General features: G+C 51.5%; 1 non-coding gene and 1 pseudogene across 1 annotated transcript; one reads left to right on the forward strand and one right to left on the reverse strand.

Moving 5' to 3' along the window:
* Positions 1-4,991: 4,991 nt before the first annotated feature.
* Positions 4,992-12,044, forward strand: LOC148092986 (acyl-CoA (8-3)-desaturase pseudogene; annotated as a pseudogene).
* Positions 12,045-12,750: 706 nt separating this feature from the next.
* LOC148092987 (U4 spliceosomal RNA) lies at positions 12,751-12,889 on the reverse strand. Its single transcript, XR_015714646.1, has one exon. It is a non-coding gene; the product is annotated as a U4 spliceosomal RNA (small nuclear RNA).
* Between the last annotated feature and the right edge of the window lie 4,773 nt (positions 12,890-17,662).

A 17,662-nucleotide genomic window follows, 5' to 3' on the forward strand; every position in this document is an offset into this window, starting at 1 on the left:
CCGGGCGGGGCCTCCGGCGGCGGCTCGCGGGCCTCGGGCCGCGCCGCGCGTTTCCCCGGGGAGGCCCCGGAGGCCGGGCCGCCGCCGGGACGGGCCTGCGGTGACCGCGCTCGGGTCCCGCCGCGGGACTGCCGCGGCCGTAGGTCTGTCCCGGCCTCCGGTCGGGCTTCCGCGTGGGGCGCGAGCTGGCGCCGCGGGCCTCGGGTCCCCAGAAGGCGGGCACCGGCCAGCCCCCCGGGCGCCTCGTTGAACGGGGCCGGGCGCTGGCTCCGCTTCCGCCTGGGAACTGGAAAGGCCGGCGCGTGGGAGGCGGCGCGCGGCTCGGGCCGGGTGGGGCCCCTCCCCGCTGGGCCGCGGCGCCCCCCTCCGGGGAGGGGAGAAGGACGGTCCCCCGCCGACGGGGCTTCCTCGCGGCCTTTGCCGCTTTAACCGTGAGGGGGGGTGTTTGAAAAAGCGTCCGCCCCGCGCGGAGGTTGCTGGTTCCAGCCCCGGTCAGCGCGCAGGCAAGAATCAACCAGTGGTGCTCAGTACGTGGCACCAGTCCATGTTTCTCTCTCCCTTCCCGTCTTTCTAAAATCAATTTTTAAAAAATTAAAGGAAGAGACGCACTGCATGGTGATATTGAATAGGACCCGAACGTGCCTGCGCCTGCCGAGGTGCGGGGAGACTGTGGTCCCGCAGGCACTTGTCCAGCAGATTTGCAAACCTTTCGGGTTGCCCCTCCGTCCCTACCGCAGTTCTGAGTTTCCTTGGCTATTTTCTCAGTGTTGTCCTTTAGCCTGTCGATTTTACTGAATCTGGACAGCCTTGCTTTCCTTCTTTCTCAACTTGCCTGTGTTCCTTTTAATTCCCATTACTACACTTTGACTGAAATTATTTTAACAATGTCAGTTTGCAAATATTTTTTAAGTGAATTAGTAACTGGATCAGTGCAACCAGTTCCACTAGTTTCCCTATGTCTAGTCTTTCCCTGTAACCTATTTACATAACAACCTTGGGGAGAGAATCACCCTTAAAACCCCACTAAAGTGCTTCCTTCATTTGTCACTTCCACTGAGAAATCTTCAAAGCTTTCTTTATGTGTGCGTGCGTGGAGTGTGTGAGTATAATTGATTTCAGAGAGAAAAAGGGAGAGGGAGAGAGAAACATCAGCGATGAGAGAGTCCTTGATCCCCGGCCTCCTGCACGCCCCTTCTGGGGGCCCATCCCGCACCCCCGCATGTGCCCTGACTGGAATCCAGCCGCCACCTCCTGGTTCATAGGTCTGTGCTCAACCGCTGAGCCACGCCTGGCCGGGTACAGCTGTTTATTTTAATACATGCCTGTAAGGGACTGTTGTTTACTATTTTATAGCCAACCTCTACTCCTTCCTTAAAATTTTATTCCAGATAGCGGTATGCCCACCTGAAATGTACCCCCAGGCCCCTTTCCTTATAGTAAATTCATGAAGGTGATGCTACCATATGAAAGCTTGTGCCCATGGTTATGGGTGTTCCCAGGAACGCTCTCACGTCACCCAGCACTCCTTTCAACGTCAGCACAGTTCTAAGCTTGTGGGTAGCCAATGATATCTATGTGGAACGTCTTGGGGTGGGAATTCTGAGGAAGCTTCTACAAGCCTACTCAGCTGAGGACTATGCCCTTTTCACCTTCCCCTTTCTGATTATTCCAGCCTGGGATGTGCAGGTGATGGTAGGGCCTCCAGCAGCTGTCCTGGACCATGAGGCAATCTTAAATATGGAAGCCAGCACCAAGATGGTGTAGTAAAAGGTAATGAAGCCTGGGGCCTTATTCACTGCAGAGTGACTGTATCCAAACTTCATACATGTGAGAGAGGTGAAAGCCATTGTCTCGTTTAAGCCACTTATTTTGATTGTCTTCATATGGAACAGAAACTAAACCTATCTGATAAAGTACAATTTTTATTAATAAATTTTTTAATTTTAAAATAAATTCCCACCTAACCCCCCTAAGAGTACCAGTGATTGTGCCCTAAGAGTACGAGTGATTTCTAATAGTAATGGCTAAATCCAGAGGATACTTTTCAGTCTTCATCTTAATGTTTCTGAGGCATTTGACACTGTTGACCCTCCATTCTTGGAATGTTTTCACTTCCAGGCACTAAACTGAGTAGCCCTGACTGCTGGAGCCCGCCGGCAGAGTCGAAGGGTCCTGAGGAAGGGGTGAGGATGAAGAAAAGACAGACACAAAAAAGATGGGATCGGGAGGGCTGCAGCTCATTCCTGTTGCCAGCTGCCAGCCCCGAGTTTATTTTCCCAGCTCAATTTATACAGACACTGTTAATTTTGCTGAATAGCACCCCGCTCCACATTCCTACCCCTTGAGTAGTTCCTTCAAGGCCGTTGAATGCTCTCTCAGAGTAAACACCCTGCCTCTTGCAGGAGCTCTGACATTGGTGCCTATCTTTGTTTCAGCTTCTAATGGGAACTTGCGGGGAGGATTGAGTCCTTGGCTTGGTATGTGGCTTGACTGTCCTTTAACCCTTCAGGCAGGGACCAACATCCTGATAAGCTTTTTTGGAACTTAAGGCCATAAGCTAAATTAGTATCGCCTTGGTGCCTCAAGGACTGGGTCAGGGAGCAGGAGAGCACCTCTGCAGCTCACCCAGGCAGCTCCTCTGTGCCTGGGGCCACAGCGGCTCACCCACATCTCCCCCCCATTTATTACCTTGAGACACCTTTATCTATTGCCTGCAAGCGCAGCATGTGGAGGTCACGGCAAATTTCTTTAATTCCTTTTATACCCAATTTTAGGAAGAGGGGTAAACATAACATTATTGTAAGGATAAAGAAAGCCAAGCAAGCCAGTCCTATAGCCAAATGTGTAGCGCTTCCCATGGATGGCACTATGCTAAGGATTTGTTAATGATGTTCTCTGCTGTATCCCTAAGTCTTCATCTAGCTGCGGAGCATTGGGAATATCTACGATCTCCTTGTGTAAACTCTCGATATCTAAGGACACATTGCTGTCATGCCAAACCCCTAGGAGATGGCGTTGGATTTTTTCCCAGGGGTGCTCAGATTTGTTACATTCCTTCTGGGTGACACAGATCCATTTATATCTAGCATGGCAGGTAAAGGAAGTTCTCATTTTTAATGCCTGCACCTCATCCCCTAGATAATTAACTACATCAAATAAGGCGTTAATTCTGTCATTTACCTTGATATCAATGGCCTCCTGAGTTCCTCAGGCCGTGCTCACGTTTTTAGCCAGCTGGTTGACTGCATGGGCCGTCTGCGCCTCTCTCGTGAGGGCCACGGCAGTGGTGGCAGCCGTGGCCATGAGGGAGGCTGGGGCGGCGATGCCCGCTGTCAGGAGACCGATGAACCGGCGCCTCCGTGGCGCTACAGCACGCTCTGCCTCTCCCACAGTTGGAGCCCCTCATCACGACACCACGGCCTGACACACGGACAGGCCACATCATCAAGGGGGCTGCTGCACCACCAAGACCTGAGTACCCGAGGCCCCCCATTACACAGTTGGCAAGAGTACAGCTGTTACAGGTCACATTATAGCCCCAGTCACTTTTGGCAATTCTTACAGTCCCGACGACAAGCCCCCAAGGGTGGGGCACGCAGGCCTGGGCCCACTGATACCGCTCAGCTGAGTCCGCCAACCTGGATGTGGCCTCACTCGTCATTTGTGATGGACATATTAGGTCCCATGGCTGCAGCCAGCCTCCACAGCTGTGTTTGTGGCCTTCCCCCGGGGACTGTCCAAAGGCCCTCAACAGTCCACGGATGAGTGGATCCAAGCTCAGTAAGGTTGGCCCTGTAGGGGCTCCAGTCCTGCAGGGTCTCATTGACCCCGGGTATGCTCCACACCGTGGCCTTGTCCTCCCTGCAGGTAGCCCATGCAGGCCCCCTGGTATGGTTCCTAGTGTCCGGCTCACACAGAGGGACATCAGGGGCTTCCCCACTGTCCTGTTTCGGAGCCCCACTGCTTTGTAGTCCCATGAGGGTTACTCTCCACCGGGTGTAATTTCCTGCTCTTATTCTGTAGGTGGAGTTACTAATAGTCACATCAAGGTACCACTGAGGCATCCATGTCTGGTGCGTGGTTGTGTCAAGGGTGACACACCCTGTGGCCTCAGTGATGGCAGAGAGACAAATGGGCAGCCCTCCAGCAGTCCCTGCAAAGCTGAAATTGGACTGACGGAAGGCAGCTATGTGGCCACTGCTGAGCCCCCCAAGCCCCCATGTGTAGTTGGTATAAACCGGAACGGGCCGAAGGCCCCATTCCGCAGCGTGGAGCATCGGGGGATCAGGCACATAAGCCCAATATACTTTGGCCTGTGCCGCAGGAGCCTGGCTCATCAAGAGCGCTAACATGGCCCAGAAGATGGTGGTGGCAGGAGGCGTCCCTCCTCGCCCGCGAACCATGTCCTCATAAGATGGTTTTTAACCCTATCCCACCCCCATTCAGAGTGATTATATTATTTCTTAGTAACACAAATCCATTGAAACTAAGCATGACATTGCAGTGACATTTTAACCTTCACACTTTGAATTTGATCTCCTATAAGTAACACAGCTTCTTCTAAGGCATTCAACTTATCCTCTAATCTCTTATCAATCCTTTCTTGAGCTCCCAAAGCATTAGATACATTTTTTGCTAACCCATTAACAAAACTCGCTGTATGTATTTCTTGAGTAAGAGCAATAACAGCAATAACAGCAGTAGCAATAATAGAAACTAAAGCAGCAATACCGGCTATCAACAGTCCCAGGAATCTTTTTGGTCTCTCCAATAGTTCATTTAACTCTTGCAACACTTCACGTCCTTCATTAGTACACCAGCGTCCTTGCATCTTAACCAGAAGCATTACAAACGCAGGTTGGTGCAATGCCAACAAATCTAAGCCTGCATCTAGCTGCATCCCGTCGGTCAGTCGCCTGGTTCCCCGCGAACCACACCAGCCTCTCCGGGAGCCACTGCGCCGCCTGGGCATCCTGTGGGAAAACACAAACATGCCCTCGCCCCCAAATGAGTACTGGGTCTGGACCCTGCCACTGCCCCGTGAGCGAATCTTCGCACCACACGAGGGCGTAGGTAACCGAGACTTGGCCTGCCAAAGGCGCTGTCACCTTAGATTACATGTTGAATTAAACTATTGGCATTAATACATGTATATATCAAATGACAATCCTTTTTTAAAAAAAACATACCCATAATTTGCTTTCTATAGATAAAGCTTTCAGTCTTGGCTCTACAATAGCAGACCTTGGTGTGAGTGCAGCCCAGAACTCAGCATCTTTCATTCACCCTACTCTTCAGCAAAGCTTTGCACGTTAAGCAGTCTCCTTTCCAGGGAAAGTCAACTCAGAAGTAGGAAATAAATCACAATAAACAAGGGGTCATTACTGGGGAGGAGAGGTGAAAAAGTCCATTTCTCATCTTGCTGTTCAGCCCTTGCTGACCTGGGTGAACCAGCTGCCTAGAAACTGGTGTGATTAAGATCTGCACACACTGTTCTACTACAGCATCCTCGATTGTCACAAGCTATGCCGTATATTTCCGGTCCCCTCTCCTCTTTACCACTTTACTGCTCCAAAAAGACAGTTTTATTCTGATGTTCCCTGCGGTGTTTTCTTAGGATGCCTCCGTGCAGACAGCTATGCAATTTTTGCATCCATTCTTGTAGCCCTTGCATTAGCTGCTCTAAATGTCCCAGCCGTCCTCCAGACCCTTCCTCCTTGGGCTTTTCCTCCATAACCATGAGCCATTCATCCTCCTCGCGGTATCGAGCCGCAGCGTCCTCTAAGTCTGCCTTGTCCCGCGGACGGAGCTCATCCTCACAACCCCACCAACCTGTGCCAAAGCCTCTAAGGCCAGGGGACAAGGATTCTCAGGCGGAGGCCTCTCTCTGTCCTTTGGAGCCATAGCTCCGGGACCCCCGTCCTCTGTGGCTCTCTCCCCCCGCTTGCCTTCTGGGTCAAGATCTAGACAGTCCCCAATCAGGGTCCAGAGGGAAAGTGTTTCTACCGGCACCTCCGAGGGCCCATGGAGTGAATAATGTGTCTGTAGCTGTTTTCGAACCCGCTGCCACGTTTCCCTGTTAACTGTGCCCTCCTTAGGGAACCAGGGGCAGATCTCCTCTACAAAGCTTAGAAACTTAAATATCAGTGCACTAGTGACCTTATTTCCCCTGGCCTTAAGCATACTTTTCAGCACTTAGACAAACAATTCTATACTACTTTCCTGTCCCATGATTTTTTACTCCCAACTGTAAATCAACTGCAATTCGTCGCGCACCAACCTTTTACTTTTGTTCTCGGACGCGTCCCTTCTGCGACGTCCTTCACCGGTTCCTTACTCTCAGGTCCCTGTTCGGGCGCCACTTGCCGGAGCCTGCCAGCAGAGTCGAAGGGTCCTGAGGAAGGGTGAGGATGGAGAAAAGACAGACACAAAAAAGATGGGATCGGGAGGAATGCAGCTCATGCCTGTTGCCAGCTGCCAGCCCCAAGTTTATTTTCCCAGCTCAGTTTATACAGACACTGTTAATTTTGCTGAATAGCACCCCGCTCCACATTCCTACCCCTTGAGTAGTTCCTTCAAGGCCATTGAATGCTCTCTCAGAGTAAACACCCTGCCTCTTGCAGGAGCTCTGACGTTGGTGCCTATCTTTGTTTCAACTTCTAATGGGAACTTGCGGGGAGGATTGAGTCCTTGGCTTGGTATGTGGCTTGACTGTCCTTTAACCCTTCAGGCAGGGACCAATATCCTGATAAGCTTTTTTGGAACTTAAGGCCATAAGCTAAATTAGTATCGCCTTGGTGCCTCAAGGACTGGGTCAGGGAGCAGGAGAGCACCTCTGCAGCTCACCCAGGCAGCTCCTCCGTGCCTGGGGCCACAGCGGCTCCCCACAGCTGACGAAGCCGAAGGTACTTCTGCTTCCTCTATCGTGTCATCTCCCTTCACCACGTGATACTAAAGATAGTCTGGAAAAATAAAAATAAAGAGCAGTTAGGAAAAACACAAAGCTACTAGTAAGAATAAGCCGATAGATCAACGGAACAGAGTAGTAACGGAGAAGGCGGCCCAAATGTGCGTCAGAACCTAGTACAAGGTGAGGAGAAGTTGCAGGTTGGTGTTGCACCTGCAGTAAGCGATGCTGGGACAACAGGCTAGCCACGCAGGGAAGCGACAAAATTATCCCACCGAGATGTAGTCTACATCAGTGAAAGATTTAAAAGACGAATCCATAAAAGCTCTTTAAAAAACTGATTTTTTTAAAAAACCTTCTCTGGAAATTATTAACATGACCCCAAACCCAGAAGCCACAAATGGATAAATTTGATTACATAAAATTAAAAATCAAATGACTTCTATACAGAAATGTGCCTCTAAACAATCAAGAAATAAGGGAGGAATGGAAAAAGTTTTTAGCAAATAAGACAAAGGATGAATATCTTAGATAAAATTCTTTCACAAATTTAAGCGAAAAGCAAAAAGAGAGAGAGGGAGAGAGCAAAAATATGAACAGACAGCACAGGGGAAAGAGCGAGTGGTTTATAAACGCGCAAAGAGGGTCAATCACTACTTTTTATTGATTTATTGATAGAGAGGGAGAGAAACATTGACTTGCTGTTCCACTTATTTATGTATTTCATCGGTCGCTTCTTGTGTGTGCCCTGCCCAGGGATCACACCCGCAACCCGGGTGTGTCAGGATGTGCTCTAAGCCGGCCAGGGCTTCAGCTCACTATTAATAAAATAAAAGTATGTGATGTTGCTTTTAATTTATGAGATCATAAAGATTAAAAAGCTCAATAATAGCATTGGTGAGAACGTGAGGAAACAGGCATTTCAGTACAATGTGGAAATGGGAATTGGGAGAACATTACTAAGCAAACTGGCAATAGCTTGTTTTAATGCACAAACTCTGTAAGCCATTCACACCGCTGCTCTCCGGGCTGCACAGGTCGCTGACTGCGTCAGGGTGTCGTCACGGCATCGTTTGGATTTGTGAAATCCTGGGGCTCCCGTAAATGCGCTTCAGTGGGGGCGAGCTCATGGAAACGCGGCGCGGCCGCGCCTGGGATGCTGCGCAGGTGCGCAGAGGAGCCAGACCCGCACGTGCCGGCGCGGGAAGGCGCCTGGGGTCCGGCCGCTCCCTCGCTGGACAAGCCAGGCTCCCTTCTAGCCTTCAGAGCAAAACAAAGCTCCTGGGCTAACAAAGCCGCTTTCCAAAGGGGAAGATGGACCGTAAGCAAACCAAGAAACAAATACGCGCTCTGAAGGCGGCCGCGGAGAAGGGCCGGCCGCGGGGGTCGCAGCGAGGGGGGCAGGTGGTCACCCTGGGAGGGCGGCCGAGGCCCCGCGGCGACGCAGCCCACGGCTGCTGCAGTTTGGCGCCTCAGGTCTGTACGTCAGTGGGCATTTACCCGAGAGAAATGAGAGCTTACAGTCACACAAAGTCCGCCTGAAGCATTACTCCAACAGCCAAACCACTTAGCTGTGGCCCACGCACATCACGCAGTACTTGCCTGCAATGAAAATGCACGATCGCGGGACTCAACGCGCCCCAGCTCGGGCGGCTCTCAGGGAATCGTGACGCGCGTGGCGCCGGAAGGATGCGCTGGGGCCGGGCCGCAGCCCCGCCGCCTCGACCCGCAGCCCCGCCCCGCAGCCCCGCTGCCTCCACCCGCCGCCCCGCCCCGCCGCGCAGCCCCGCCGCGCAGCCCCGCCGCGCAGCCCCGCCCCGCAGCCCCGCCCCGCAGCCCCGCCCCGCAGCCCCGCCCCGCAGCCCCGCCCCGCAGCCCCGCCGCCTCGACCCGCAGCCCCGCCCCGCAGCCCCGCTGCCTCCACCCGCCGCCCCGCCCCGCCGCGCAGCCCCGCCGCGCAGCCCCGCCCCGCAGCCCCGCCCCGCAGCCCCGCAGCCCCGCAGCCCCGCCCCGCAGCCCCGCAGCCCCGCCCCGCAGCCCCGCAGCCCCGCCCCGCAGCCCCGCCCCGCAGCCCCGCCCCGCAGCCCCGCCGCCCCGCCCCGCGGGCGCCGAGCCCGGCGCACCCCGACGCCCGAGGCCCTGCCCCAGGGCCTGCCCGCGCGGCCTCACCGGGCCCGCGGTGGCGCAGCGCTCCGGGCGCGGCCAGAAGCGGAGCCCGGCGCTGCAGCAGGTGCGAGCGCCTCGGCGAGCTCGCCCGCGGGCCACCTGGCGGCCCGGGCACCAGCCTTGCGCGGGGCAGGCCGCCGCGGGCCTCGGGAGGCGGTGCCTGAAGCCCTCCCGACTGGAGACCTGCCTCCGGAGCGCTGAGCCCACTGAGAATGAAGAGCTGGCCTGTGAGTCCGGGAGCGGGGCCGGTGGGGCGGGGGGCTCCTGAAGGCCCCCAGGTCTCCTCCAGCCCTGCCTGCCGCGCGCCTGCTGCCTGGCTCGCCGCGCCTGTGGGGCGGCCTCCGTGCCCCCGACCCTCCGGCCAGGCTGGCTGGCCGCGGCGCGACTCTGGGCACCCGTCTGTCCCCAGCACCTCTAGGGGCAGCCCCGGGCTACATCACTTGGCGATGGGCCAGCTGGAGGAACCACAGGCATCTCCAGAACCATGCCAAGCCGCACTGCTTCCGCAAGGACCAGACCTCAACCTGTACCCCTCTTCTTGGCCTTGGGGACGATGCTCTCTGTGGGGCTTGGGAAACTGAAGAAAAAGTGTGTGCCACACAACCAGCGACACCGGTTCTTCTGCTTGAGCCCCCCCCCCCCCCCGTGCTTCCAGCGGTATATTTTCTATTTTGTTATCCAGCAGAAGTGGTGGACTTGGCCTGGATGATCACCTTCTACATCCGAATCTTCTCACTTATGTGCTGTTGTTGGGAGTGAAAGGCCTCCTGGGCCTTTTCTTCATGGTCAGGTTCCTGGAAAGCAACTGTTTTTTGTGGGTGGCACAGATGAACCATATCCCCATGGGCACTGATCACCACCCCAACAGGGCCTGGGTCTCCACCCAGCTCCAGGCAACATCCATGTCGGCAAGTCCACCTTCAATGGCTGGTTCAGGGGACACCTCAACTTCCAGATTGAGCACCATCTTTTCCCTAGGATGCCTCAACACAATTACCACAAAGTGGCTCCCCTGGTGCAGTCCCTGTGTGCAAAGTGTGGCATAGAGCACCAGTCCAAGCCCCTGCTCTCAGCCTTTGTGAACACCGTTTACTCACTGAAGAGGCCCCAGCAGCTCTGGTTAGATGCCCATCTTCACCAATAGCAACAGCCCCCCATGTGGAAGAGGAGCCTCTGGAGCCAAGGCAGAGGGGAGCCTGAGGGACAAGGCCACTACAATTCTTATATCCAGAGGGGGTGGTTTGAGGACATAAAGGCTTGGCTCAAACCCCTCCTTTTTATCTTCCAGGCAGATTTATGACCCAAAGAGCAAGGGGGAACGTGCAAGCCCCCGGAGGAAGGGATGGCATTGTTGTTTCTTTTTTTAGTGTGTCAGATGCAGGTGGTTGGTGAGCAAAGAGGGAGTCAGGAAGGTGTTAGAAGAATAGGGAGGACCCACTGAGCCCAGGAATCAGGAGGAGACTGAGCAGTAAAATTTCACCCAGGAAAGGGGTGAGCTCACCTCACTGGCTTACTTCTCAGTGCCTTCTCCATCCTTACTGGCAAACCTCAAAGGTTTGCTGGCTTGAGGGAGAGAGAGCAGCTGAACCTTTGGAGCAAGATTTAGAAAGGAAGCGTTAGTGCTTAGAATTCTGAGGCCTGGCATAAGGCAGTGCCTGGGAGCTCAGCTTACTTTAGGGCTGTGACCTGTTTGCCTCAGGATCCTGGAGAAGCAATTTCTCCACTTTTAGCAGCAGGCAGGGCAAAGAAAGGCCAGGACTGTGGTATTGAAGACATCTGGCCCCGAAGGATCCTGCCACTACTGATGGTCCCATGTTCCATCAAGGGTACCAGGGAGCATTAGGCCCGAGGCCTTGCCAAAACACCTGGCGGAGAGCTGCTGGCCATTAAAACTCCCTTCAGCTTAAAAAATAATAACGATAATTGATTTTTAGAGAGAAATGTTGACTGTTGTTCCACTTGTTCATGCACTCATTGGTTGATTTTTTTCACCTGCCCTGAGTGGGGATCAAACCCACAACCTTGGTATATTGAGATGACGCTCTAACCAACTGAGCTACCTGACCAGGGCCCCCCTTTAGCTTTTGATTCGCCTCTTCTAACCAGCACCCAAGGAACGAAACATTCCCAAGACAGGCTGTTCACCTCTTGCTTCATCAACAAGTGAGCAGACAGGGCGAGCTAATTTTCTCTTCCTTAGAAACAAATGCAGGCTCCCAGTGGTTTCTCTGTGCTCCCCTACCTGTAATTCCAAGTCTAGTACAAAAACAGTCAGCGAGCACCAGTGATTAAGCTGGGCGGTACTGAATTACCAGTCGTGAGGAAAGCACAAGTTTGATCGGGAATATAAGGGCTGTAAGAAAGTCTCTTAACATAAATTATTTGAGCAGGAGCAGTGGGGTTAAATGTAATAGCTTCATAGTTCTAAACCAGAACTAGGGAGATAAAACACAGAAGTTCGGGACCATCTGTTGCTGCCATTAGGCATTGTACTCTGTCAACTCGGTCCAAGTATTGTATTGTATTTTATTCTAATTTTTTTTTGCTGGAGACCAGGTAGGAATTTAGGATAATCTCTTATTAGTCTAATACTGAAATGCATTTTTTAATCTCCTGGTTTTTAGAAGATAAAAGCAGTTTAACTCATCTCTAGAGAGCTAACTAGGAACGTGCCCCCGAGTCTCACCTTAACCCGGGGCTTGTCATCAGCGTTCACACCCTCGTCCCTCCCACACCCATGGCCTCTCAGTCCAGGTGAGGGGGTTAGTCACCTGTTCAAGAGCATCTGCCACAAACATATTGAGCATTTGGGACACTGGGAGGAGGGAACTAGAAGGCAAAGCAGAGCCGTGGAAGTGTCTGCATTTAGTTTTGGGAGACAAAGGCAATCAGGAAGGTCCTAAGGCATGTTGGGATGGGACTAGAGGCACCTATGGAATGGGTGTCATGATTACTTAGAGGTTTGTCAAAACAAAGAAAAAATAAAAAACAAACAGATGGGGGAGAACAGGTTGCAGAAGAGTTAGAGCTTTCTCATTAGGGCAGAACCTGGTTTAAGATAGAAGCAGAATTGGAGAGTTCCCTTTTCAGTGGCTTCCTCACTCCAGAAGGGGCGCGGATCCTTCCCCATCCCTCAGTGCCCTGCCGCCGAGGGCTCGGGTGTGGTGGCACCAGCCCCTAAGCTGTCTGGCTTTGGGCCCAGGCTGAGCAAACCCAGCCAAGCTTATTGAGCCAAGTCCAGGTCCTCAAAGCACCTCAACCATGCGGCCTTCTCTCCTTAGCCTGGGCCCGTGTAGCCTCCCAGGGCCAATAAGGGACACACTGGTGACAAAGGGCTCCAACTGTTATAATGGTAACATCTCAAATCCAACGGCAGCTGAGAAAACAGGCTTAGACAGGACAGGTCGCCTCCAGTCACAGACTGTGAAAGAACTAACATTCGAACTCACCATTTTTTGTTGTTTTTGTTTTGTTTTTTTGTTTTTTCTTTTTGTTTAAAATATTACAAATGTCGAACTCACCGTTTTTAAAGCGCCAACTTCTGTGTGTTATTTTCGTCTTCATACCACTTCCCAGAGACATTTTCCTTAACTAAGCCCAATGTCAGTATTCTTTTTCTGTATGTGCCAAATCTGTGACCACATCCCAATGAAGTAAATCTAAAAAGTAAAGTTAATTTTGACCGAAGCAGCAACAACAAAAACAAAAAGGTTACATTCTGTATGATTCCATTCATAATTCTTTCTTTTTTTTAATTAGCAATAATTGTACCTTGGATAAACCTCGTTGGCTACAACACTGCCCCTGTGCAAAGCTCATTCACAGCCTTCTAGAAGTGACCCGCCCACAGAGAACAGGCTGGCGGTGGTCATGGCACAGGGACAGAGGGGAGGTGGTGACTGTAAAGGGTGGCCTGAGGGATCCCAGCGATCTTGGGAAACCCAAGTGAGGGGCTTGAATATAACGGTTCTTCTCTCTCATGTAAAAGAAGACGAGGCGAAGGCAGGTCAGGGCTAATGTGGCACATTCGCCAGCCTCGTGCCCGGGCTCTTTCTCCATCGCCGCTCCTACATTCCTCAGCAGGCGTCCACCCTCAGAGTCGCCTCAGGGCAAAGGTGGCTGCTGGAGTGTCCTAATTCAGACAGGAGGTCGAAAAGGAAAAAGGCCACTTTTCCCAAGTGAGTAAACCTCCCTTTTTTATTTATTTTTTATTTTTTAATCCTCACCTGAGGGTATTTTTTTCCATTGCTTTTCAGAGAGAGCAGATGGGAGAGAGAGAGAAGCATCCGAGTGAGAGACACATGTCCTGGCTGCCTGCTGACCAGGGCCGGGGATGGAGGCTGCACCCGAGGTACATGCCCTCCTTCGGAAGCGAATCCAGGGCCCTTCAGTCCACAGGCCAACGCTCTAACCACTGAACAAACTGGCCAGGGCCAAACCACCCTTTTTAAAAAAAGATGGCTATTTAATTCATTGTCCAAACATGAACACCTTTAAGATAGAAAGGGGGGACTTTTAATAATTATACAAGGACAACAGGTTGCAGATAAATTGGGACAAATCATAACCGTCTTTAAAGATCCGAGTCAGAAGGCTCTTTACCGCACAACCGCCACGTAAGTATCAATGGGAGCCGGGAGGCGCTGTCCTTCTGCTGAGTACTGCAAACCGGGATCAAGATCTGCGTTTGTAAGAAGGTGAGAGTGAGACAGGCTAGTCAACCAGGGCAGGGGGGATAGGGAACCAGAGACAGAACGTTCAACAGCCACGCAGTTGACAGCCATCCAGTTGACAATCACCAAATCCTATCTTCCCTGACCAACTGCACTAGAGAGTAAATGGTTTACTCTCTCCAACCAGTTGGTAAATAGCTTAAATCTCCCTACTCAGGGAGACAGATGATAGAAATCCAATTAGTGACGTTCGCCAGCCACACCCAAGGACAGAAGAAGCCTGGGAAATAAGCTCATTTTGGCACGTCAGCATAAAGCTGATGAATATCTATTGAGATCCTCCCGTAAGACCTCCCCTAATCCCCAAGTCTTTAAAAACCCTCAAAATGAAGGCCCCAGAATGCTCTCCCTCTGGGGAGCCTGCTTACAGATTTCCCTCCCTCTCTTCCTTCCCCCACAGGACTGCATCTCTTAAACTCTAAGGGACCCCACAAGACTTGCAACCAAGGAGCAGTGGGCAGTGGCAGTTTGTCCCGAGCTAACCCCGAAACCTGTCCCCAAGGTCCCCTTTTCTCTGATTTCTTAGTGAGCCAAAGCAGCCCAGCCTAGGCTCATTTCCCCATCGAATCTCTCTCCTGTTGCTTCTTCTATCCTGGCCCTTCCTCGTTTCACCTGGACTCATTTAGTGAAATCTTTCCTGCACAAAATCAAGAACCCTCACACTACCAGCCAGCCCTAGGCAGACCTGTTCAGGGCCAGGTCCTCCTCCTGGTAACAGAAATGCCTACTGGATTTTTTTAAATTTCATTTTATTGTTCACAGTGTTACAGATGTCCTCCTATCCCCCCCCCCCTTCCCCTCGTCCTCCCAGGTCCTACCCCACCCCAGGCCTTGACCACACTATTGTCTGTGTCCAATGGTTATGCATATATGTATATGAGTTATTTGGTTAATCTCTTCCAATCTCCCCCATCTCCCCTCTGAGATCTATCAGTCTGTTCCATGCATCCATGTCTCTGGACCTTTGTTTGTCAGCTTATTATGTTCATTAGATTCCACTTTATAAGAGAGATCATATATTTGTCTTTCTCTGACTGGCTTATTTCACTCAGCACAATACTTTCCAGGTCCATCCATACTATTGCAAAGGGTAAGAGATCCTTCTTTTTCACACCTGCATAGTATTCCATTGTATGATTGTACCACAGCTTTTGTATCCACTCATCTACTGATGGGCACTTGGGCTGTTTCCAGATCTTAGCTATTGTCAGTAGTGCTGCTATGAACATAGGGGTGCATATGTTCTTTCAAATAAAATTTTTAAAATAAAATAAATGCCTACTGAATAGGTCATTAGCAGGTCCCGTCACAAGCCCTGCATTAGCATTCTTTGTGACCTGAATTCCACAGAGTTTTGGTGACACAACTGCATTTGACTCTTGGCTTTCACCCTTCTCTCCAAAGGCACTCACATAGTATGGCTACAGACAAGCCCTCCTCAGGCCTCACCTTTTCCCTCTGCCCCTTGTTTCCCAGCACCTTCCCCAAGCCCAAAGTCAAGTCTCCAGGGAACAGACCAGAGAAGTGTGAGCCCCATGCTCAGTCACCTTGTAGGAGGACTGCACGGGTGGGATCCCTCTAGTGGGATTGAAAACTCGCATGGGAGAAAAGAAAGGGTGGAAAGGTTTATTTGAGTGAAATTATACCTCTTGGTTTCCAGTCCCATCCCCTGAATCCCGCCCTGGAAGATGTGCAGTGGGAGCGTCAGCAGAGTTGGAAGCAGAGCCAGCATCCAGCATTTCCGTCCCATGGAGCTGGGCCGGGCACAGCATCGGGCTCATTGCAGTCCATCATCAGCCCGTTCTGTGTGGGGTCCACATGTCTGTGGGCCACGTGGGCAAATGCAGGGGAGCGTGCCCCTGCAACAAGAAAGCCAGGAGCACAAGGGTGTCAAGAGGGCAAGAAGACTAAGCGCAAAAACTCCCCTTGTTTTAGGAGTTTAAATATAAAATCTTCCCCTGCTGCTGTGGCCACGCCGCGTGCCCACTCTGGCCAGTGCCCTGTTCCCAGGTATGACTGGCAGGCGAGCGCCCTCTCTGCAGCACCTAGACTTTACTGGGCATGCGTCAAACCGCAGCCTCCCTTTGCTCCTTTCCACTTGTCCATTAATAGCCGGGTGTTGCCCTGGCCCGTTTGCCTCAGGGGTTGGAGAGTCGGCCTGTGGACTGCAGGGTCCTTGGGTTTGATTCCTAGTTGAGGGCACAAACCTCCACTGCCGGCTAGAGCCCCGGCCTGGTGGGGACACATGCGGGGGGCAACCAGCTGACGTGTCTCTCTCACATCGATGTCTCTCTCTCTCCCTCTCCCTCTCTCTCCCACTCTCTCTGAAAAGCAATGGAAAAAATATCCCCAAAGGCTACAGTTCTCTTCAGGTGAGGCCAACTTCCTTACTACACAAGTACCATGAACACAAGATGGCAAAACCTTTATAAAAATATTAGAAATGTCTCAAATTTAGTTTAGGTAAAAAGCTTGATCTCTTGTTATCCAGCTTGGAAGAGCGTTTCAGGGTAGCTTGTGTCAGCATAATAAATGTCCAAACCTGTAAGAATTTTATGAGTTTATCTGAGCCAAATAATTGACAATTACTAGGAAGCAAAATCTCAAGAAATTGAGAAAATGCTTCAGAAAATGACTGTTTTACCATTTATTTTATACTCAGAATCAAAGGGGAAGGTGTAGGGGGGTTACATGAAATCCATTGGTGATAGATTAGGGAGGTGGGAGAAAGCAAAGGGTGGGGGACCTCTGGGACTGGGTAAAAAGTAAAACCAATAGACACTTCTTGTACGTAGGTAGGTGCAGGACAGTTCACAGTTAACGATTAACAGGGTAACAATAACAATGAAGGGTTCTGTGGTCCAGTGTGGTGGTTGTGCTTCTAGGGGTCCAGAAAAAAAGTACTTACATTGATATTCCAAAGGTATGTTATCAGGTATGTTATCTTAGGTGCAAAAAGACAACAGGAGCCCTAGCTGGTTTGGCTCAGTGATTAAAGCATCGGCCCATGGACTGAAGGGTCTTGGGTTCAATTCCAGTTGAAGGCTTGAACCCTAGACCTGGTTGGGGTGCAACCAATCAGTGTGTCTCTCTCTCTTCCACTGTCTCTGAAAAACAATGGAGAAAATATCCTCGGGGGAAGATAAAAAGTTAGAAAAACAAAAAGGCGACAGGCCCAGTTGAGGTGAAGACTGATCTTTGTTAGGGAAGGCAGCCACACCCTAGGACATCGCTACCCACTTGGAAGCCTTGAACTGCTTTTAGTTAGAAAGGTTCAATTTCAGACCATCCTATATGGTTACTTTAGGTCTCTGAATCTGTAAGGCCTACCCAGCCAGTACAGTCAGTGGTTGAGCATCTACCCAGGAACCAAGAGGTCACAGTTAGAGTCCCTGTCAGGGCACACGCCGGGGTTGGGGGCTCAGTCTCCAGTAGGGGGTGTGCAGGAGGCAGCTGATGGATGAATCTCATCCTTGATGTTTCTATCTCTCCCTCTCCTCTCCCTTTCCCTTCCTCTCTCTGAAATCAATTTTTAAAAACATTAAAAATAAATAAATTTGTAAGGCCACCATAGAGGCCTCCACCTGAGCTTCACACCTGAGCTAGTGTGTGGCCTTTTTTTGGCCTGTACTTGTAAAAGGAGGAAAATAGGAAACACTATAGTCCCTTCCTTCCTTTTCACTTTCTTGCCTTTGCTCCTCATGGATAATGGAAGTGATGGATGGCTGGGGGTAGCAGGTGGGGTGCAGAAAGCAAGGTGGAGGGGTCATTAGGTCCACAATTAAAGAAATTTAAAGAGAAGTGATCAAAGGACTGCCAGTAATCTAGGGAGCATTTCTACTTTGGGGTGAAAAGT

Source organism: Miniopterus natalensis, chromosome 5 (assembly GCF_054644295.1).
Source record: "Miniopterus natalensis isolate mMinNat1 chromosome 5, mMinNat1.hap1, whole genome shotgun sequence".
Lineage (NCBI taxonomy): Eukaryota > Metazoa > Chordata > Mammalia > Chiroptera > Miniopteridae > Miniopterus > Miniopterus natalensis.